This window comes from Macrobrachium rosenbergii, chromosome 29 (assembly GCF_040412425.1).
Source record: "Macrobrachium rosenbergii isolate ZJJX-2024 chromosome 29, ASM4041242v1, whole genome shotgun sequence".
Lineage (NCBI taxonomy): Eukaryota > Metazoa > Arthropoda > Malacostraca > Decapoda > Palaemonidae > Macrobrachium > Macrobrachium rosenbergii.
In genome coordinates, this window is record NC_089769.1 from 15,117,084 (window position 1) to 15,142,083 (window position 25,000).

The window sequence follows — 25,000 nt, forward strand, 5'->3', positions numbered from 1 at the left end:
TGGAATATTTTGTAAACCTAATAAGACGGAAAGTAAATGGAAGACCAAGTAATAGAAAAAATATAGAAGATAGCAGATTTATAATATAGCAAAGATAAGTAAAAATTGGAGAAAGACAAGGAAAACTAAAAGCGAGTAAAAAATGTGCCAAAGTTTCTTCAGTGCAATCGAGTTTTCTGTACAGCGTATAGAGAAGGCCACCAAAAGAAATCTATCTTTTGGTGGTCTCGGTATAATGTTGTATGAGCCGCGACCCATGAAACTTTGACCACGGCCCGGTGGTGGCCTATCCTATATCGTGGCCAGAAGCACGATTATGGCTAATTTTAACCTTAAATAAAATAAAAACTACTGAGGCTAGAGGGCTGCAATTTGGTATGCTTGATGATTGGAGGGTAGATGATCAACATACCAATTTGCAGCCCTCTAGCCTCAATAGTTTTTAAGCTTTGAGGGCGGACAGAAAAAGTGCAGACAGAATAAAGTACAGACAAAGCCGGCACAATAGTTTTCTTTTACAGAAAACTAAAAACTAAAAAAAAAAAAAAAACAGAAATAGACTCGGATGAGAAAACAGCTACATTCGGGGAACGCTAGAAAAAGAATATAAACTACAAGAGTAACAAACAATTAAACAACAGAGCAAACAACACAAAAAAAAAAATAGATAAAGCAAAGAAAACGACGAGGAAATATATGGACTAAGGAAGCGACAGAACGGAAGGACCCCAGCTCTCCCCTTCCAAAAATCAAACAAAGAAACAAACAAACGGAATAGACAAACAAATATGAACTCAGAAGACGACGGAACATTAATTAAATACAAACGGCAAAAACATCACACAACTCATCAAACTATAGAAGACCAAAAAAGCGACAATAAAGAAATCAGAAGGAGGGCGACAAAAACAGCAACAACAAAAGCGAGACGAAAAGAAACGGGAACCAAATAAGTTAAAGAAAACAAAGTACAAACATTCGTGGAAAGGGCCTCTCACCTCCAGTCAGCAACCTTGAAATTTATGATGTTCAAACAACGATAGCTGTAGGAAAAATATGCAGTCATTTTCTCGACAACTGCTGCTGTTTGTGTGCGCGTGTGTGCGTGTTTATGTGTGTGTGTGTGTATGCGTGTTTTTTTTTTATTTTACAGAATATATTGGAGTTCGGCCTTGCTTTCGTGGAGCATTATCCTGTTAAGACTTGAATTGTAACTAGCAATATATACTAAATAATTAAGAGTATCATAGTATAAACTTTTCTCGTATTACTTCAATTGATGTTTTTTTTATACAAATACAGTACGTGGTTATAAACAAAAGATTGAAAATCTTAATGAGTGGTGATATAAGCCTTTTTATTGTTGTAACTAGCACAAGCTCTTTAGTAATTAGTTGTGCGGTTTTAATCAAGTTTTTATGAAAAAGACCAAGATTTGTTCATCTTGAGTATTAGTGGTTTTTTAATTACCTTTATCAACAAAAAGCAGCATTTCCACTTTCTGAAGACTCAGGGAGTAAATGTTAAACTGTCACTGAAGAGATAAATACAGAAATGAATTGATATTCACATATGCTATCCTCACATACTTAGGCATATCTCAATCATCCTTTTTATAAGTAGAACGAATCTACAACAAGGAAATTTTTTTTACTTATTCTATTTGAGCAAAATAATATACTTTCCGGTTAAGACTTACTTTAGTTCTGCAAATTACGACAACTCAAAAATGTTGGTAGTATAAGAGAGGCAGTATAAGGTTGGTCCGGGTTGGAAGACGGTATTTCCAGGTATGGAGTTTATCATCCTAAAACTACCATTGTAATATACAAAAATGTATGAATGCACACTGTACTTTATTAAAGCGATAGAAATATACGTGATAAGATTAGAAAAATCCAGAAAGGGAAGGACGCTGACTCTGACAGGACTTCAGCTAACTTGACAGCGAGGGATTTCATCTTCCGTTACTAACTTGACAGCGAGGGATTTCATCTTCCGTAACTAACTTGACAGCGAGGGATTTCATCTTCCTTAACTAACTTGACAGCGAGGGATTTCATCTTCCATAACTGACTTGACAGCGAGGGATTTCATCTTCCATAACTAACTTGACAGCGAGGGATTTCATCTTCCATAACTAACTTGACAGCGAGGGATTTCATCTTCCATAACTAACTTGACAGCGAGGGATTTCATCTTCCATAACTAACTTGACAGCGAGGGATTTCATCTTCCTTAACTATCTTGACAGCGAGGGATTTCATCTTCCATAGTGTTCAGGGATTTCATTAGCTTCTGTTTATTTCTGGTGATTTGCTTGATTCGCAATAAGATACAATGCATAGACACCTACATTCAAAATGCAAGAAATCTAATTTTGCATTTCATGCAGTTTTAAGAAGATATATTAGTTTTCCTAAGTTCCGCAGTTCATTTTCCCTAGGTAAACCTTCCAGTAATAAACAACTAAGGAAAAGACACAGAAGCTGTGTAGTTAGTTATCACAATGCCTGAAAACGTTAATAACACATCGTGTTACCATCCAGAGTTGTAACTAATAAAGCATGATTGCAGCCAAGAATTTATGGATTACAGATTTCTTCTACTTTGTTCATAGGTTAGTCTTGGCAAACGGTTAAAATCTCACTATAAATAAATATCATCGCTCGTTTAGTAGAATCAGCATTAACTCTCGACTATTTTCAATGTTTAGATAGTTTCAGAAATGAACTTAATCACGGTCTTGATGTAAAGACTAGATCTGTATATTCCTTCCAGATCGTTATCTAAAGTTTTCAGGGGCAGAAAGGTTTTAATGCCGAAATTTCCAAAGAAATTACATTCATTTAGAAAATTTTCATATAAAAAGATGGGAGTTGGTAGACATTAATCTGGCTATATGCCAGTATAGGGCCTTGCTCAAGAGTAAGGTATGAAGAGGTATGATAGGCCTGGTGTGGACCGAGGTCTATACCAACCAACATAAATGAACTCAGGAAAAAATAAATACTTTCAAAAGCATATAAATGCAAGTGCTCTTATTCATCAAAAACTTATGAATGAACAGTTTAGATTACGTGTGCGGAAGGGTGTAGAACAAACGAATAAGTCTAAATATCTACACATCAAATTAATGAATTTTTATTGGGAGAAAATGTCTCTGAGTAATCTGGAAAATCATCTGTTTCTTAATATTTTCAGCTGGGCTACCTTCTCCGCAGAAGCTACTTCTTGCATGTACCTTTTAGCAGGATGGCAGTAAGTTTAATGCCTCAATTTACAACCAATGACAGGCCGAGAAACGAATTTTTTCACTCGCCTCAGCTCGACACAGAGGTTGTTAAGAGCAAATCCAACTAGACAGAGCGTCTTTGTTCCCATAAGTCAGCTGGTAAAGTGCGTTTCCATTACCCAGCCTTCGACCCGGAAACAGACAGTGAATAGATGGTTTTCGAAAAGGTCAGTAGAGTATCCGGACAGACAAATGATACCAGACAGAAAGTCTATGTTCGCATTAGTCAGCTGTTCGAACCCCTTTCCATAACGAAGCCTCTAATCCAGAAGCACATGTTCAACGCGGTATTTTTCAGAGCTACATATTGATATTCCAGCAACGCCCAGGCCAGAGGAGTTCCTCCTCCTCCTCCTCCTCCTCCTCCACCTCTTCTTTGCAAATGGCCTCAAGAATCAGAGACCATTGAGAGGGATTGTCAGTTGAATCATGGACTCGGGGTCAGAGGTGACAAGAACAGAGTTCAGCTCGATGCACTGCGATCTGCATATCTCGCAGCTCCACCAGTAACTCCCTTCTTTAGCATGCGAACGACTCTGTAACGATCGATGAGAGATATTATGTGACCTAATTAGGTGTGCAGTTCGGCTCTTTGCGTCACCGGGGGAGTTGGCGGGTGTTTCCGTGATCAGCATCCTCTCGTACGTGGCCATTCTTTTGTTAAACGATAAGCGAAGGCCGAGGTTGTGTTTACATCGGTCTACCACGAAGCGGATGAAATACGACAACAGACCTGCCGCTCGAAAATCATACTAGAATAGATTAGAGCTCGAATCGTTTTAATAAACGACCTTTTTAGTGCGGGAAGCGACGAGATGTGATACGAGGAGATTTGACATCGTATGAATAAAACAATGATCTGCGAGGCACGCTCACAATATGATTTATGTTGATAGGATCTGGCGTTAGGACCTAAACATGATGTTCAGGGGAGACAGGTGAATGATAAAGCTATGAAGAACATGCCATCGACATGGCGTGATCGCTGTTGCGGTGCAGACGGAGAATGAACATGTTAACATGTTAATATGTTAACATAGTGGCTGCAGGTGCGCCAGGTAAATAGGAAGGTCACACAACAGATACTGAAGCAGTAAAACGCATCTGGAATTATAGATGTAACAGTAACAAAGAAACCTGCTGTTCACACAGCCGAAACGTCCTGTTTCTTTAAGTAATAATAATAATAATAATAATAATAATAATAATAATAATAATAATAATAATAATAATAATGGAGAAAAAATCCACAGTTATGTATTTGTACATATATACAATATATAAAAACGTATCTCGACAGAAAGCTTTCGGGAATCTGTTCGAGTCCCCTTTTCAATCTAAAATAATAATAATAATAATAATAATAATAATAATAATAATAATAATAATAATAATAATAACCAGGTATTTCTTCTACGCCTACGGTTTATCAAATCGTGAGATCAACTTTACTTTCATTTATCAGATTATCTTTTAGAATTTTTTTCAGGATTCAGGGAGAAAGCTTGGGATGTGAGTCCAAGTTATTTTCAGCACTGAAAAAATATATAGAAAAAATCACACAAAAGAATTCAAATTTCATAATAATTATGATGATTTGGAAGGCAGGTGGCCATAAGTATAAGCTAACCTGCCTTAGGACTTTAGCTCTCTTTTATCAAAAATGTTGCAGTAATGCATCATTTAGTAATCACTGATATTTTTGCCTGATTATACTGACAGGTAAAACCAGTCAGTACATGCGTGAATCACACGAGCAAATAGATAGACTGGTAAAATAGTTACGGAAAAACGGACGCAGATGCATATATTGGCGTTTGTATGATTATCTAAATACCACAAATTTATTAAATCGAGATGAACTGACGTTTTCACTTGCTTTAAACTCTAATAACATTTTCGACATGCTTTGTATAAACACACTCACACAAATAATTTATATATATAGATATATACACACATATATATATGTATATATATTTATATATATATATATATATATATATGTATATATATAAATATATATACAGTATATATATATATATATATATATATATATATATATATATATATATATATATATATATATATATATATATATATACATATATACAGCTCGTCAATCTTCCATTCAGGTGTGTGAAGCAAACAGTGTTGGGTAAGTGCTCTGTACAACGCTAAGTATGCCTGTCGTAATAATCGTTGTCTTTTCTCTTCTGTGAAGCCACCACCTGGTAGGGGATACGACCTGATATGCGTGTGCTTGTGCATGTGTGCAACTACTTTTATGTAAATATAAATATCTTCATTCTTGTTTGGTTTGAGCTACCTGTTATAAACAAAACCTCTGATCTTTGCAAAGAAAGAGCTGTTTTTTGCTCACACATTCTTCTCTTCGCCATTTCATTCTTGAGGAATCGAAGTGTGAGTCAAAACACCAGAAGCAGCAAGGGAACACGGCGCCACTTTGAGACAACAATGCCGGTTTCGCCAAATGAGGCTAATCCGCCCCTGAGTGAGAAATCCGAGTACGCCAGACGTCTCCGGGCCTCGCGTTTTAGACATGCCTTGTGGCACGATCTTCTTCTGCACCAATCTGGTAAGGTCTGCTGGTCTCTTGACCCCTGGTAAGCATTTGAATAGCCATGATATGCATAGCTAATTGTCCTCCGCCTCAGCATCCCCGTATCCTTGGGGCTGTCGGCCACAAAGGTACCAAAATACATAATAATAAGCGTCATAGAAAAGGGGAATAAGGGGGTATGGTGGAACCGCCAGGAATCTCTAAGATGAATTAGTAACATTGTTATTCAAGATACCAAGAAAATATTATATATGCCAGCGGCACATTTCCGGAACTCCGAGTTACAGAAAGGAAAAATAGATTAATAACACCTGCTGAGGGTACAGGTGAAGTACAGACCTAAAACTGTATGAATATCCATTAATACTATCAGTCACGATGCTACTGTATTGAAACGTGGCTCGGAATAAAGATACAAAATAAATAAACAAGTAAATTATAATTTACCTTCTGTAAGCGACGGAATAAATGGAAGAGTAGCCGAACGACCAACCCCATTACAAGTGGAAATTAATTTTTTTTTACAGAGCTCAAGGCTATAGTACGACAAGGTGAATCTGAAAATACAAAAAAATGATAAAATGTTAAATGACATTAATAAAAAATCAAAGAAAAATCTGAAAAAAAATAATTATACTTATGAGTTTTACCAAGTTGTTAAATAGCATTAAGGTGAAATTTGGGTACGGTGTAAGTATTGTAAAATTCTGTAAGTTTATTTGAACGAAATATGCAATTGACTTCATACACTGGGAAAATCTTATTATGTCTCTCTCTCTCTCTCTCTCTCTCTCTCTCTCTCTCTCTCTCTCTCTCTCTCTCTCTCGTTACAATCACATACGATCATTCTTTCCTTTTGTCTCCAGCCATTTCCTGTTACATTTTGACACTCGATTGTTTTTGCTTACCTTTCTCTCTCTTTCTCACTCTCAGTCGTTACAATTATTAACGACTTATTATCTTCTCATTTATCACAATTGATAAATAATTATTTTCTGTGTGTGCTCTCTCTCTCATTGAGCAGAATAAACAATTTATTTTTCTAAGCACAAGTCTTAATTTTATTTTTATACATTTTCTCTCTCTCTCTCTCTCTCTCTCTCTCTCTCTCTCTCTCTCTCTCTCTCTCTCTCTCTCTCTCTCATTCTTTCTTTTGCCTTTATCTATATACGCGTCCGTACTTGGTCTAAATGATCAATTTACCACTATCTCTGGCGCATTTTTAATAATTTTATAGACATAAATTTCCATAAAGATTATAATCTATGACGCAAGTGGATGTTAAATTAAAAGAACCATCACGTACGCATATGAACAAGTTATCATTCCTTACTATAAGAAGAAAATATAATTTTTTTTTAGGTAATTTGTTTTGATCACCACGAACCAGTTTCCAGCGGTTGTGATATAAACCGAATCAACATTTTCAGTTCATTAACTTCCAAATTTAGCTCTCAGTTCTTAATGCATGTTTTGAATATAGCGAATACACTTCCTCTCTGAATCGTTAGGCGAGCGAAATTTCGTTTCATGATACCGTTTTTGACTATTATTTTCGTCTAGCTCTAATGAACTTTTGGAAGACTGAAAAATTATTTTTAAAAACTTAGTTTTTCTTATTTCTTTCTGTTGTATTATTAGGAAGAGTATCAAGGTTATTTTCTGAATTTTTCCATATCGAAAATATAAACCTGAAAAATTATTAACAACTCTGCACGCTTTCCAGTCCTCGTGTTAATCCCTGAAATCAATTGTACCTTGAAATCTTATAGATTCTCCAAATCATTCTCACCAATAGATTCCTTCTGAATCGCGTCGAGTTAACACGACAAAATCATTTATTATTTCTATGTGACATTAGTATAGCTTTTGTGTGAACCTTGATCTTACTCTACCCTCATGCAATCTCATACAACAGTCATTTAACAAGTTCCAACAATCTTTTAGGTCTCATCGTAGTCTTCTAATAGCCGCTTACATTTATCCGCAACTAAACAGAGAAGAAGAAAATAATAGTGGCGTTTATTTAACCACACCTTGTTTATCTATCTCATTCAACAGAGAAGGAAAAAAGCAAAAAGATCCAGACATCCCTTGTGGTCTTCCCGTGGTCCTCTTACGGCTCCTTGCATGACCTGTTACCCAATCGCACGAAAACAATCTGGAGTCCTGCCCATTAGTATGAGAAGCATCCCCGGCCAGGACTCGGGTATGACACTGTTGACGTCATTGTGATTCCGTCCTCGTCCGAACCACAAGAAGGCTGGTTGCCTCCGCTGAATCCGGCGGATTTATGAAGGAAGTGTATTGCCTCACAATCAAGTGTATTTGAATACACTTTCCTTTTGCGGGGTCCGTCTGGACGGCCGAAAAAGGGCCGGACGGTTGCAGCTCACGTCGGTATCGCATGTTATGATTCATGTGTCGTTTTCGTCTCGCGCATCTGTTCGATCGCCGACGTGATTTTAGGCTTATCTTTGTCGGTGGGGAATTGACGGCTGAGACCGGGATGACGTTTAGTGGGAGAAGGTACTGTTAGAGGCTTGCTAAACAGGATGAACGTCTTACTAATGTGTGGGTTTTGAATGTAATATCTGGTGGTTCTCGGTGACGACCATTGCCCACACAGTATCGCCAGGGCAGTGTGTATGCCTCTAGCAGCTGTGCCCTTTTGAGCAATGAATAAACTTTACAGTGACGCAACTTGTACACTGAGCCACCGGCTTTAAATGAGACGAATGACTGAAGGGTTTTCATTCATTCTGAGGGATCCTTGTAGTTAGTCTAACAATGTCGGGGGCTAGGTCGACATCACACAGAGTTAGTTACAATACTGGGAAAGAAAAAAAAAAAGCAAGCTATCCTGGAAACATGGCAGATAGATGAGTTTTATATTTTGAGCCGAAGAAAAATTTAATAATGATGGTGGTGGTATTTATTATTAAACATTCTGTGCAGACATTTAGTTGGAATATTACGTAAAAGCCATTAACACTGGAAGCAAGTTTGAACAAAACAGAATATACATATCTTAAAAGAAAGGAAAACTAAGCGAAGAAGATGAATAGAGTATATAATGATGAAAATAGAGTATATAATGATGAAGATGAATAGAGTATATAATGATGAAATTAAATAAACGTTAATAGATATGTTTACCTTTATGATCAACAGCTGCGACAGAGAAATATCAAACAAAATAAGGCGGAAGAATATGGTGATAATAACATACAGATATGAAAAGCGACAATATTTAATGAGGTAGAATAGGTCCAGTGTCCGTGTTGAATGGAAGGGGAAATTTGCTAAGAAGTAAGGAAGAAAAAAGAATTAACAGTAAGTGTATATTACAGAACGCGGTATAGGGCAGACCCATTTGGTATTTTTGTTGATTGATGATTTCTACATATTTTTCTCCGAAGAAGCAGATGAATCAGAGAGGGAATTGTTTGTGGCAAGAACTAAAATTAGCTGCCTTAAGATGAGACCAACGACCACAGATATTACTTTACAAAAAATAAATAACCACATAATTAAACAGTGAAAAAAGGCTGTGCATAAATAAAATGAAAAGAAGCCCATCTTCCTCAGATAATACTTGTGCTGGATTCTTTATTGATCAGAATCTAGTGTCGGCATAAACTAAAGAGGCAAATCAGTACTACCTAATAATTTACATGGAAATGTTACTATTTTTTAAAGGCTAAGAGACTATCTTTAACACATGATGTGCATAATTCAGTTCCATATTACGCATCATAAAATTATTTTATTCTCATTCGAGAAACATGTAAAACGAGAATAATTTGATAGCTAGTATTCACTCAACACAAGGAAACAAATGCTTAAAATAGGAAAAGAATCGCTTGCTAATTCAATTTCAAGTATTATCCATCGACTGAAACCTCTACTTTTGTAAGTAATGTAAAGCACGAGGATACCCATTAAACTTGTATGCCCTTGAATATTAACTGCAAGTCATTTTGAAAACACTTCAAAAATTTAGCCTGAGAATAATTGTGGGTAAATTTATGTCAGACATGGCTAGTTCCAGGACTTGAGGAAGGAAGGAAAAAGTACATTATCTTGGAATCATGATAAAAAGGGGAGCTTCATATTTAGAGCCGAAGTGAGATGATGATGATGATGATGATGAATTATCATTATTCATTCTGTGCAGGCATTTATTTGGAACACTAGAGAGAGGTTACTAACTATGCAAGCACATTTGAAAACAACACAATATACATACGTAAAAAGAAAGTAAAAACAGAACCAAGAGGATGGAGTATATAATGATGCAAATAGCTAGCGAAAGAATTAAATCAACATTAATCGACATATATTTATCTATAAGACCAACGGTTGCAATAGAGAAATGCCAGACAAAATTAGGCAAAAGAGCTAGGTGATAATATCCTACGGATATGAAAAGTGAGACGCTTAGGTGAAGTAGAATAGGGCTCTTATCCGAGCTGAATGGAAGGGGATATTTGCTTAGAAGTAAGATGAGAAAAAGAATTAACATTACGTGTATATTACAGAACATAGTATGGGGCAGACCCATTTGGTATTTTTGTAGGTTGGTGATGTCTTAATTTTATTTTTCCTGAAAGAAATCAGTGAATTACAAAGGGAGAACTGTTTATGGTGACAACAGACAAGTAAAAAATGTCCCCGATCGAGTTTTTTTCTCGGTGGTCTCTGTGTAATGCTGCATAAGCAGTGGCGCATGAAACTTTAACCCCGGCCCTGTGGTGGCCTGGCCTATATCGTTGCCAGACGCACGATTATAGCTAAATTTAACTTTAAATAGAATAAAAACTACTGAGGCTAGAGGGCTGCAATTTGGTATGCTTGATGATTGGAGGGTGGACGATTGACATACCAATTTGCAGCCCTCTAGCCCCAGTAGTTTTAAGATCTGAGGGCGGACAGATAAAGTGGGGACAGAAAAAGTGCGGACGGACAGACAAAGCCGGGGCAACAGTTTTCTTTTCAGTAAACAAAAGGCAGATTGTCTTGAAATAAATTCAAAAGCTGCATAGGTCAGCATTTTGTTATATGATATTTCTTCACTACTGAATCAGTGCACCATTCTTAGGATTTTGTCATATAAGTAAACAAATAAACAAACATCTGAATAGTGAAATTAATCTCTACATAAGTAAAATTAAAAGAAACTCATCTTCATCAGATAGTACTTGTACCCGATTCTTTATTACAAAGGATCTTGTGTCAGCATAAGCTAATGGGACAAGTTAGTGCTATTGTATCATTGGTAAAACAAGTAAATATGGTATACCCAATAATATACATGGAAATCTTACTATTTTTTAAAAGCTGAGATAATGTCTTTAATTCATTATATAAATAATTCAGTTTCAAATTACTTATCAATAAATTGCGATTTTTTTTCTTTATCTAGAAACAGCTAAAACGAGAAAAAACTTGTCAATTAGCACCAACTCGCTACAAGAAAATATATCCTAAAAATAGGAACAAAGATCGCGTGTTAATTCAATTTCAAATATTAATGATACACTGAAACTTCTACTTTTTGCAAGTAATGTAAAACATGAATATAATCCATTAAACATGTATGTCCTTGAATACTGATCGTCAGACATCATGAAAACACCTCAGAAATCCAGAGGGTGTTCCGCTAGGTGGGCATCTTACCTCAGATCTTAAAATATATGACAGAAGATAAAAAGTGGACTGTTCTCTCACTAAACAGTCATCGAACATTAGGAAATTTCCACCTGGGGTTCCGCAAGGAGAGCATTATTGTCCTAGCTCTTTTGATAAGAAATATATAAATGTTCTATTACTAAGCGTCCACTAGGAATTGAAAAATGTCCACGTTTCGTTTCATAAGGGGAGCATATTGCCTTGACTTCTTTGATGTACGACGCAGATAAAAATAGATTTGTTAAAAAAAAGTGAACTTCGGCTGACAGCAACATGGTAAAACCAACCAGCTGTGGCGAGACTCTGGGGCCCGGTTGAAGCTTGCGTAGTTTTTACTTATAAAAAAAGAATTAAATATAAAAAAAAGACTTTTTTTTTGCGTTGCTCGGATCCCTTAAGACTCGATTTCCAAGCCGGCTGCTGAGAAGGAAGTTTTTTTTTTCTTTTCTGAGCCTATGAAAAGCCGTAATTGTTGCGACATGGAAATTCCTCTCACTTACCGGCCAGCAGCTGCGTTACAGAAATTGCAGCAGACAAATAATATCAGTCGTATTTTCAAACTCAAAACTACAAAAGAAAATGACAAAAGATACGTATGTAGTCACATAGTTAAAAGAGAATTTAATAACAGTTGAGAATGTGCTATTGTTGTCCGTTGATTAGGGGACAAAAATAAAAATAAATAAAAAGTCAATGCACGCGCATAAGAAAAACACCTTTTTGAGGCTCCTGATACAGCGGCTCGCGCGCGCGCGTACGTATGTATGTGTTTGTGTGCGCGTATGTGATGTACTTGAGACAGACAGACAGATAGATTTAGATAGATATTTGCTATGATGATACATTTTGAAGACAAAAATTAAAGTCACCCAGACAAATCTATTAGCCGGCAAATTTGTCATTGGTTTAGTCTGCGTTAGATAGAAGGAGGAATATAGCTATATAACGATAAATATCCAAACAATAAAAGTGAAAAATCGGAGAGAAAAATGGCAGACTGATCAGACATCTACACAACAACTAAAACCAGCAATAATAATAATAATAATAATAATAATAATAATAATAATAATAATAATAATAATAATAATTTTCTATAACGTTTGAAAGCTTCTTTGAGAAGATTCCGAGAAAAAATTCGCAAGTGTAAACTTAACATTTTACAAGAATTGTTTAATTCCTCACTTTAATAAACTGGTGTTACCACACGGGTCATGAAAAAAATACGTGAACTTGTAATGTTCAATGCTGAAAGAGGAAAATTTTTCGAAACTTTTTGGCACCAACACTTGGCTCATACATTCATAAACATGAAAGTAATTTCCATTCAAGACAAAAATGTAATTCCTTATTTTTTCTCTAGAAAACAAAGATATTGGTTCAGTATAAAATTAAAGTATTAATCAAATGCCAATAATTACCGCATTTGCAAGCTTCGCGGAAGTGAAATTTGAAATTGTCTTTGCTAGACCCTGTGACACGCATCACGGCCTCTTCGCCGAAGAACCGAAATGGACGGAATGATGTTATTATGATGTCGATAATGAGAGCTATATTCCAATTCATGTATTAAATCCTAGTAATAAAATTAATCATTTGTACGAAACAGATCAAAACCAAAACCAGTTCCATTATAGTACGCAGTGAAGTCAAGCTTTCGTCGAAAAGGCCCTGCCCGTCGAATCTTTAATCAAGGTCCCGGATGTCACGTTTCCCTTTTAGCTGCGCTCCCTCAGGCCCTCACCCCTTGTCTGGCACCTCCCCCTCCCCTTCCCCCTCATCCTCCTACTCCTCCCCATTTAAACACCCTCCGCTCCTCCTCATTCACCCTCCTCCTCCTCCTCCTCCTCCTACTCCTCCTCCCACTATTTCATCCTTCACGAAGCCACGCCTCCGTTTAGCACTTCCCGCTGTTATACCGCCGCTACATTCATTACGTAATCCATTATTCACGATCATCTGGGGTCGCTCCGAAGGAGTTTTTTTTTTTTTTGGCGTTATTTGGCGTGAGGGGTTCGGTTCTATATTGGTTTTCGGACGAATGTATCTCACTATTTGATTTTTCCTAATTTTCGTGGGCCACTTTTGGAGTCTCGTGTTTAGCTGGTTGATTTTCCTTTTTTTGTGGATGATATTTTAGAAATTTTTTTTTCTGTTTTCCGAGACCTCTGATTAATGAGACCTTGAGTTTTTGCGACCACCAAATTGAAGGTCTTGTTGGTGCTTGTTATTTTTTAACCATTATCTCTTATTTTTGAAGGTTAAATATTTAAGCCTTATGGCCCCGGTGATTTCAGCGAGTGTTGATTCAATAGTTATTCGTAAGTGTCACCTAAACACTAATGATTCTCATACAAAAAACGATAACAAACAAAATATTCCTGATATTCTGGATGGAGAGAAAAGCACCCACACTACAAAGGCCAAATCTAACCTAACTTAGGACTTGGAACTATTTACTAAATGTGGCCAAATCTAACCTAACATAGGACTTGGAACTACTTATAACACCACTGGCACAACAGCATACACAAAAAGAGATCTGACACCATTCTGTCAGTCTCTCAAACTGGAATGGACTTAATTGGGGTGATTACTGAGCCTGCTTAGGAAATTTACGAAACTAATTACTTACGAGACAGCGATCTTAATAATCTGCTATTCCCTTCAGCGCATGACGAAACCTACAACTAGCGAAACCTGAATCTTATTATTTGTCCAGCCTTTTAATGAGCGAGTTACGAAAGAAAGATGCTGGTATTTCATTCGTCTAGTCGCTGAATAATTATGAATTCGGGACTCCTGTGACTTTTGTAAAGATGGACCAGTCTTCAACCAGACTGGGGGGTCGTAGTGAAACAACAGTGGTGCTCAAGCCGTGTAAGAAAATCTGATGATGAAATCAATATTTCGAAAGTATAATGTTTCTTCCTGAGTTCTGCTCTTACCGGTGAACATTCTTTTTGAATATATTGATTAGAGGTGACTGTGTATCGTTTTCTACCTAAATTTTTGAAGCATAGGGAAGAGAGATATGATGAAAGGAGGGTACCATTTAGATGGATGGAAAGGTAGCAGGTAGAGAGATACTCGTATATACACAGATGTAACATCATTCGTCATCATTAACGTTTTTTACGACAGATTTCGTCTTTAAGGAGTAGAGGCGAAATAAGATCCCACTAACGATCTTCTCTTATGGGCGCTTTCTAAGAAATCCCACCTGATTTAGGTCTTCCTCTGCGCTCTTTTTTTATTTTTTATTTTTTGTAATTAGCTATGCCTCCAGATGCTTCAATGTCTATTGCTTTTCGGACTTCCTGATTCCAACCATTCCATTCTCTGGGACAGTGGTTCTCAATCTTTTTTAGTGTGGCACCCTAACTAATGTAATCATTACCGCGGCACCCTTCTTCACCCTCCCACCATATCGCATGAATTAACTTCTTATTTAATGAATAAAATTATTATCCATATAATAAATATATATACATATATATATATATATATATATATATATATATATATATATATATATATATATATATATATATATATATATATATATCCTGATGTAAGTCAGAAATTTATTTCTGTTCCACACGTAATTGTGTGCTGATATTTCTAATATAAATTCTATTTCTCTCTCTCTCTCTCTCTCTCTCTCTCTCTCTCTCTCTCTCTCTCTCTCTCTCTCTCTCTCTATATATATATATATATATATATATATATATATATATATATATATATATATATATATATATATATATATATATCTGTGTATGTTAATATATTAGAGCAGACACACTGATAATAATTATTTGAAGGCTTCTGCATACTTGTTTTTTTACAAATGTTCGTTGAGATGATCTGGCCAAAAAAAAAATATTCACGACAATCTTGCGGCACCCCTAGGCACTGTCCGTGGCACCCCAGGGTGCCACGGCACCGAGTTTGAGAATCACTGCTCTGGGACCTCAGTCTATTTTCCAACCGCTGGACGCCACATCCCTATTCAACTCCCTTACTTCAGATCAGATCTTCTCGACTTACTCAGGCTGTAGATCTTAGCCGTCTTTAGTCATAACTTTTCAAAATCACTTCGTTGTCAGAGTCCACATCTTTGCAGATTGGAGCAGCACTGACCCCATGACTGCGTTACAAATTTTTGCTGTGTCTAATAATGGGGTACTTTTATTTACCCGTAGTTAAGTAATCTCTTTCCTTTTCATTCAGATTTTAGCTATTCTTTTCTTAATGTTCTCTCAGGTGTGTCCAGTGTGTCGACAAGATGGCACTCCGCTTCCTCCTGTTTGTATTTACTTTCCTTATACATTGGAAGCCTCGAAAATCTCTTATTTCTTGTATAATTTGAAATCCTGAGCCAGTGTTATATTATTGAGTTCAAACTCCTTGGTCTCCCACACCCCCGCAACAAAACATTATTGGAACATCAACAGAGCCAAACATGGCCACTTCCCTGACTGCATTTTTCGTTCGTTTTCTTTCCAGTCATCATAAACATTATTTCATCCACATAGGTTTTCACCCGTCTCCTTCCAATTTCATCCTGACCTCTCAGACACTTGTAAGGCCGCGTCTTCTGATGCAACTCCTACTAGGCCGCAGGGAACTCCTGTTCTGCACTCCTTTCTACCTTACTATCATAAACAACAAGACTCTCTTTTGATCCTTTATGGACACTAACGTTTATTCCATATTCCTCTGATACACCTGCCACCGCTTTCACTCCGGACATATTATTCTTATGGTAAAGTAACATCGGTGACTCATGACAGTACAGCTTGATTTTCTCTTCGTCTATTGTTATTCTTATGCTTTATTCTCACTCTTCTGCTCCCATCTTTTAGTCTGTAAGGTTTCAATGAACACGTCATACATATGTCTATCTATCTATATGTATACATATATATAATATATATACATATAATATATATATATATATATATATATATATATATATATATATATATATATAATATAGACACATGAAGGACACACACATATACATACATGCATATATGTGTATGTGTGTATATATATATATATATATATATATATATATATATATATATATATACATATATATATATATATATATATATATATATATATATATATATATATATATATATATATATATATATATATATATATATATATATATATATTATGTGTCTGTGTGCGGAGAGAGAGAGAGAGAGAGAGAGAGAGAGAGAGAGAGAGAGAGAGAGAGACGTGAACTAATGTTAATCATTCGTCCACAAAAAACCATTCATTTGCTAATGAGGAAGGACTGACCAGATTTTTTTTTTAAGTGAGCCTTTCTTATCAGATGAGTTCCGAAGACTACAAACCAAAATAAACAAAAGAAACAACAAACAGCCAATTAAAAGGACATTACAAGCCGTCCGGGCTAAACAGTCCTCCATAGAACTTCATCATACGTAAGGAACTCTCTACCGTCCTCCGTTTTTTACCGAATCCTATTATCCGTCTCTTTATTCAAGAATCGCGCATGTCGTTATCTGGGAAATTAAGTCCGCTGAAATTATTGTTATGCGTCACTCTCTCTCTCTCTCTCTTTCTCTTCTTCTTCTTCTTCTTCTTGAGTGAGATTCTTTAGGGAAGTAGAAAATGATCATTGAGAAAGGACAGGTGATTCTCTCTCTCTCTCTCTCTCTCTCTCTCTCTCTCTCTCTCTTTAGGAAGTAGAAAATGATAATTGAGAAAGGACAGGTGATTCTCTCTCTCTCTCTCTCTCTCTCTTCTTCTTCTTCTTCTTCTTCTTCTTGAGTGAGATCTTTTGGGGTAGTAGAAAAATGATCGCTGAGAAAAAACTAGCGATTCTCTCTCTCTCTCTCTCTCTCTCTCTCTCTCTCTCTCTCTCTCTCTCTCTCTCTGTCTCTCTCGTCTTCTTCTTTTTCTTCTTCTTCTTCTTGAATGAGATCTTTTGGGGTGGTAGAAAAATGATCACTGAGAAAAACCTAGCGATTCTCCCTCTCACTCTCTCTCTCTCGCTCTCTCTCGTCTTCTTCCTCCTCCTCCTCTCTTAAATCTGGCTAAGACAGATTTAACCTGTACTACCTTTCTTAAATTTGTCAAAAATGAATGACCTTAAAGTGTAAAGAGCATCTAGAGCACATAACAGGAAGGAAGTGATCAAAGACATCGCGAACTTTTACAGGTAATTTGTGAAAGTTCTCCCCCGTGATACGTGTCCGTGAAGGAGACCGCATAATGTCACTCAGGTAGCGTTGCGAGAGAGAGAGAGAGAGAGAGAGAGAGAGAGAGAGAGAGAGAGAGAGAGAGAGAGATTTTCTAGATCGACGAGTAATAAGGTCATGAGATTATGAGAGAAAGAGAGAAGAAGAGAGAGAGAGAGAGAGAAAGACGGATAGAGAGAGAATAGAATGTCGCATTTAAAAGGTAATAGGTTTACGAATGTGTGTGTGTGTGTGTGAGAGAGAGAGAGAGAGAGAGAGAGAGAGAGAGAGAGAATAGAATGTCGCATTTAAAAGGTAATAGGTTTACGAATGTGTGTGTGTTTGTGTTGTGAGAGAGAGAGAGAGAGAGAGAGAGAGAGAGAGAGAGAGAGAGAGAGAGAGAGATCAGGCTCTCATAAGCATTTATAATAGGTGAAAAAGCTTAATTATCTCATATCAAACGATTACAAGTTCATTTGCTTTTAAACATCTAATAAATTCATTTCCCAAACAAATGACGAAAATTGCAACATCTATAAATAAAGTTTAAGAGCAACTTCTTACATAGGGGAGAATTAGAATGAATGCATGAAATGACCATAAACATCAGGAAATTTGAATTATTTTGAAGATTAAAAAGTAGAAAAATTGCAGTGACTTATAATCAACCTTAAGAATGAGTTTCTTTGAAAGGTAAATACTAAAAAAAGGGTGTTCGTAATCATCAAGAATTCTATATGGAAAGCGTACAAGATTATTGCATGAAAATCCATCAAAATAAATATTAAACCGAGTGTGCGTTAAATCAGAACAATAAATAAAGATAACTCTTATAGCTTAGGGTCTGATAGTAAGAAGTAGTACGAAATAAAAGAAAAAAAACGAGTAAAAAATGCGCCGAACTTTCTTCGACGCAATCGAGTTTTCTGTACAGCGTATAACGTATAAAGCTGTATGAAACTTTTAGCCGCGGCCCATGAAACTCAGCCACAGTCCGGTGGTGGTCTGTGCTGTTGGTAACTATAGCAGTGCCAGAAGTACGATTATGGCTAACTTTAACCTTAAATAGAATAAAAAGTACCGAGGCTAGAGGGCTGCAATTTGGTATGTTTGATGATTGGAGGGTGGATGACCAACATACCAATTTGCAGCCCTCTAGCCTCTGTAGTTTTTAAGATCTGAGGGCGGACAGAAAAAGTGCAGACGGACAGACAAAGCCATCTCAATAGTTTTTTTTTGCAGAAAGCCAAAAATGATGCAATTGAAATGTATATAAAAATTAGAAAGTCTTTCAAGTGCATGCAAATAAAAGTCATTGCTATAATAACTAACTGTTATTCAAAACCGGAATGATTGCAGGTTTTTTAATCGATTAGACAATCAGAATTACTTTCACAAACAAGAGTGTTCTTAAAACTAAAATAAATAATATTCTCTGGTATAATGAACGGCTTTAAAAATAGTGTAGTTGAAATCGTCATAATTAAAACACGGCAACTTCTTAAATGAATAAATAAGTAACAAATAAGAACTATTGCTAAAAATCAGTAGATATAAAATAGTGGAACATCATAATAGATATTAAAATGAATATTAAGGAGTCCCAGTTCCAACGCGGCAAACCCTGGAGTTAAGAAAATCCTTGGCCGACTACCGAATTATATTAATGATGACTGCAGTCATTATTTCCTTATTTGGACTATATTTATGTTTGCAGTGTTCACAAATCAAGGAGAAACTCGAATGGAAGTAGCAGACGAATATGGAAATTGTCGATGCTTCAAAAGTTTCTGACTCTGAGAAAAATATTATTATCGAGTGACTTGGCAAGTCGATTAAATATTTTTTTTCTAACTGACCCACCCAGGGGAGCTTCAGGTATGAAATTTGAAAAAAAAAAAGTTATTATAAATTGAAATTTTATGTTAGGTGATCTTAGCCGATGATAAATACTCAAAAATGCTCATAGAAATATAATTTTCAAGTAGAATAGTCGACATTATACGCTTCACCCAATGAAAAATATCATGCGACATACTTGAAAATATTTTAACTGAAATGAAATTTATTCACTACTGATAAACTTCTTTGTGTGTGCACTATAAACCCTATTCATTAAGTTGGCAGGTGCGCTTTATCACTGATATGTTTCATGTGATACTTTGGGACAATAAATAAAGAATTAAAAAGGAAGAAAAAGTACAGAATACTTAACACCTCCAGTTCTCAGCCTTAACTGAAAAGACAGATGAAACCAGAGAGACAGAGAGAGAGAGAGAGAGAGAGAGAGAGAGAGAGAGAGAGAGAGAGAGACCGACCATCCAATTTCTAAGCTGAAGAGGACACACTCGACTTAATTACTGTGCATCCGGGGCTGCTGATATGCAGTTCAGGCGGTAAATACAATAATTGCAAAATAAATTTCGTCTTATCATTAAAGTGTTTACTTGAAATCTTGTTTACACTCTTGGGCCTCTCAATAAGCACTTCACGCTCTCACTTCAATTTGCCGGGCGTTCGAGACTTCAGGCAGCATCTCGCAAGCACTGGAGCTGAATGAAAATGAGCTGAATTTCAAGTTTATGAGTGAAATATATATGTAAGTTTAGAAAACAAGAGCGGTGGGTAAAATATGAACGATCTTAGTTTCGAAGACGATGGATAAGAGAACAATTTGAAGATTTGTTAAAAGATGAATAAACTTTCGGTCGCAAAATAAAAACAGTGGGCAAAATAGGAAATTTCTTATTTTGAAACTAAAATATTCTTTTTGAAAGCATACACGTGTTCTTAGAAAATAAAGGTGGTGAACGCAGTCGTAAAAGGAAAAGCAATTTAATCTTAATGAAACATATTTTGGATAAGAATTTAAAGAAAAATATTTCCCTAAGTTTAGTTGTCCAGAAATTTTCTGAAACGTATTCCTTAGAGATATCTGTTAATTAATTAATTAAAAACACATTATTATTAATGTTCTTCCAAGTTAAATAAATTTACAAGAAAGTGAATAATAATACTGGGGGCAATTATGAGTAAGCATTCTCAACATAAAATGAGAACTTCTCTTTAACAGATTGTGAGAGTGTGAAACAAGAAAGGTGCAACCTTCTGGAAAAAGTAAAAAATTCGCCGAAGTTTCTTCGGCGCAATCGAGTTTTCTGTACAGCGTATATTGCTGCATGAGCCGCTGCCTATGAAACTTTCAGGCACTGCCGGTGGTGGCCTGTCCTAAAGCGCTGCCAAACGCACGATCATGGCTAACTTTAACCTTAAATAAAATAAAAATTGCTGAGGCTAGAGGGCTGCAATACGCTAAGTTTGATGATTGGAGGGTGGATGATCGACATACCAATTGCAGCCCTCTAGCCCCAGTAGTTTTTAAGATCTGAGGGCAGACAGAAAAAGGGCGGACGGACAGACAAAGCCAACTCAATAGTTTTCTTTTACAAAAAACTAAAAAGTGAAATAATAAAACAAATGTAAATCCGAGTCTGAATAATAACAGCTAATTTTGATCTTTCCTAAGGACATGTTGAAACTCACAAAGAAAATTAATTATATATATCACACGAAAATTAATATTTAATTTTAGATAACTTTTTAAAGGGTAGCATTCAGCAGTTAGAAGCGGTTATTAATCATAAAACTAATACAAACATTCAAGTTAGAGACTGGCAAGATCCCAAAGTATCATTTGCCAACTCTAAAATGAATTTATAGCTTTCTAATAAGTAATTGCTAAGGAAATAAATTGGAGCCGCATAATTACTATAATGCAGAATAAATCGAGATACAAATTTATTAATCAATTTATTAGTAAATAAGGAACTTCTCTTTTGTTCAAACTTGCCTGCGAAGTTAACGGCTTTCTTTCTTGTTTTATTAATAATTCACTAATACCAATAACAACAACAGCAACAACAATAATAATAATAATAATAATAATAATAATAATAATAATAATAATAATAATAATAATAATAATAATAAAAAGTTTGTTTAAAAGAGCGTGGTCTTCCGAAGTATTCCAGTAATAATAATAATAATAAAAATAATAATAATAATAATAATAATAATAATAATAATAATAATAATAATAATAATAATAATAGTGGTCTTCCTAGGTATTCCAGTCATAATCCAGTAATAATAATAATAATAAAAATAATAATAATAATAATAGCAATAAAGTTTATTTGAAAGAGGGTGGTCTTCCTAGGTATTCCAGTCATAATAATAATAATAATAATAATAATAATAATAATAATAATAATCATGAAATTACCCAAATAATTAAAGCAAATTCACATATTTCTCTCACATAGAAACTTCAAAAACAAACCAATGGTGAAAAATCAATAAAAAACCAAAATTCAAGAACTAGTGTTAGGCAAAGCGGTGTGAAAACAATGGAAGAACCTGATGTATTGTGGACAGAAAAAAAAAAAAGGTTGAAACAATACTGACTGCTCAAGCCTGTAATTCTAAATTAAATATTCTCAGCACCTCGAGCTGTTGTTTACTTCTGAAGCATTTGCCATTATTCAAGCCACTGGAGAGTGGTCAGGCAATTGCAAAGTGTTTGAATTTGTTGCTTAACAGAACAGCGTGTGAAGTGGTGGTAGTGGGGAGCGTTATTTTTAATTATTGATTTTTCATGTTCTGCTAATACTACTACTACTACTACTACTACTACTACTACTACTACTAATAATAATAATAATAATAATAATAATAATAATAATAATAATAATAATAATAATAATAATAATAATAATAATAATAATAATAATAATAATAATAATAATAATAATATGTCCTGTTAAAAAGGATGGCTGCACCGTTCTAATTAATACAACCATCCTTTTTAACAGGACATGCTTAAGGAAGGGTCTACTTCCTTCCAATAATAATAATAATAATAATAATAATAATAATAATAATAATAATAATAATAATAATAATAATAATAATAATAATAATATGTTCTGTTAAAGAGGATGACTGCATTGTGTGAATTAATGCAGCCATTCTTTTTAACTGGACATGCTTAAGAAAGGGTCTACTCTCTTCCAGTAATAATAATAATAATAATAATAATAATAATAATAATAATAATAATAATAATAATAATAATAATATGTTCTGTTAAAAAGGATGTCTGCATTGTGCAAATTAATGCAGTCATTCTTTTTAATAGGACATGCTTAAGAGAAGGTCTACTCTCTTCCAATAATAATAATAATAATAATAATAATAATAATAATAATAATAATAATAATAATAATAATAATAATAATATGTCCTGTTAAAAAGGACGTCTGCATTGTGCGAATTAATGCATCCATCCTTTTCAATAGGACATGCTTAAGAGAGGGTCTATTCTCTTCCAGTAATAATAATAATAATAATAATAATAATAATAATAATAATAATAATAATAATAATAATAATAATAATAATAATAATAATAACAACTATATACCTGCATATTCGATAGACTACTTCTAAGGTTATATCTTAAATATACAAAAACTAGATACCGCTGGAACTGGCAAGATTTGAGGACCATAATGGAACTGGCAAGATTTGAGGAACATAATGACATACTTTTTAACCCAATGCAGACTTCCTGCGTTGCAAGAGAGACAAAATGCAAATTTAATAATAACAGTTATCTAATTTATTATTCTGCTTTGGTTTATGCATGACTTTCAAGTTTGGCGCAAAATGCAAGTCATTCAAAAATCTCCAGTTATGTATTTCAAAATAAGAAATCAAATCGTTGAGGATATCATCATTGCTTGACTGTACCATAAGCCCATTAGTAATTCGAAGCTGAAATAATAATAATAATAATAATAATAATAATAATAATAATAATAATAATAATAATAATAATAATAATAATGATAATGTGAAAAGTGTAATGTGAATTTCCCAGATTCCTTTATCGTGGAATTATCAATTTTCTAAACGTGCAACATGACAGAAGGTATGTAATTATTCCACACGAATTCAACTATTGGTATCTGAATGTATGTATGTATATATGTATGTATGTATGTAGGTATGTATGCTAAACCAGTCTAAAAATAGAAGTCTAAACTACAAAAATAAGATAGCGTTACAATTTTCATGAGGCAAGGATCGTAATATCATTTTAATACCAGTTTTTGTTTTTGATACAATTCTAACGCCAGTACTTTTATTTTTGATACTGTTTCAATACCAGTATTTATATTGTTGATACAATTTTGATACAAGTACTTGTATTTTTTAAACAATTTTAGTACAAGTACTTGTATTTTTGATACGATTTTAATACCAGTACTTGTATTTTTTATGCAATTTTAATACAAGTATTTGTGTTTCTGATAAAATTTTAATACCTGCATTTGTAGTTTTGATACAATTTTAATACAAGTATTTGCATTTTTTATATAATTTTAATACAAGTATTTGTTTTTTGATACAATTTTAATACAGTATTTGTATTTTTGATACAATTTTAATACAAGTATTTGTATTTTTGATGAAATTTTAATGCAAGTATTTGTTTTTTGAACCAATTTCAATACCAGTGTTTGTATTTTTGAACCAATTTCAATACCAGTATTTGCATTTCTGATACAATCTTAATACAGGTATTTTGATTTTTTAATACAAGTAATTTTAATACAACTTGTATTTTTTATACAATTATTTGTATTTTTGATACAATTTGTAATTGACAATTCTAATGTAAGTTGTATTTTTGATATAATTTTAATACCAGTATTTGTAATACAAGTATATTGTATTTTTGATACAATTTTAATACCAGTATTTGTATTTTTGATACAATTCTAATGCAAGTATTTGTATTTTTGATATAATTTTAATACCAGTATTTGTATTTCTGATACAATTTTAATGCAAGTATTTGTATTTTTGATATAATTTTAATACCAGTATTTGTATTTTTGATATAACTTTAATACAGGTATTTGTATTTTTGATGCAATTTTAATCCAAGTATTTGTATTTTTGATGCAATTTTAATACAAGTATTTATTTTTTGATACAATTTTAATACAAGTATTTGTATTTTTGATATAATTTTGATACTAGTATTTGTATTTCTGATACAATTTTAATACAAGTATTTGTTTTTGGATACAATTTTAATACCAGTATTTGTATTTTTGATATAATTTT

General features: G+C 34.3%; 1 protein-coding gene across 2 annotated transcripts in view; it reads right to left on the minus strand.

Annotated features, from left to right (window-relative positions):
• Positions 1-25,000, minus strand: part of LOC136854615 (uncharacterized) — a 493,174-nt gene that overhangs the window by 361,012 nt on the left and 107,162 nt on the right. For both annotated transcript variants that reach the window (XM_067131142.1, XM_067131141.1), the window contains exon 5: positions 6,327-6,436. The gene's annotated coding sequence lies outside the window, so the exon portion shown is untranslated. The remainder of the gene's footprint in view (positions 1-6,326; positions 6,437-25,000) is intronic.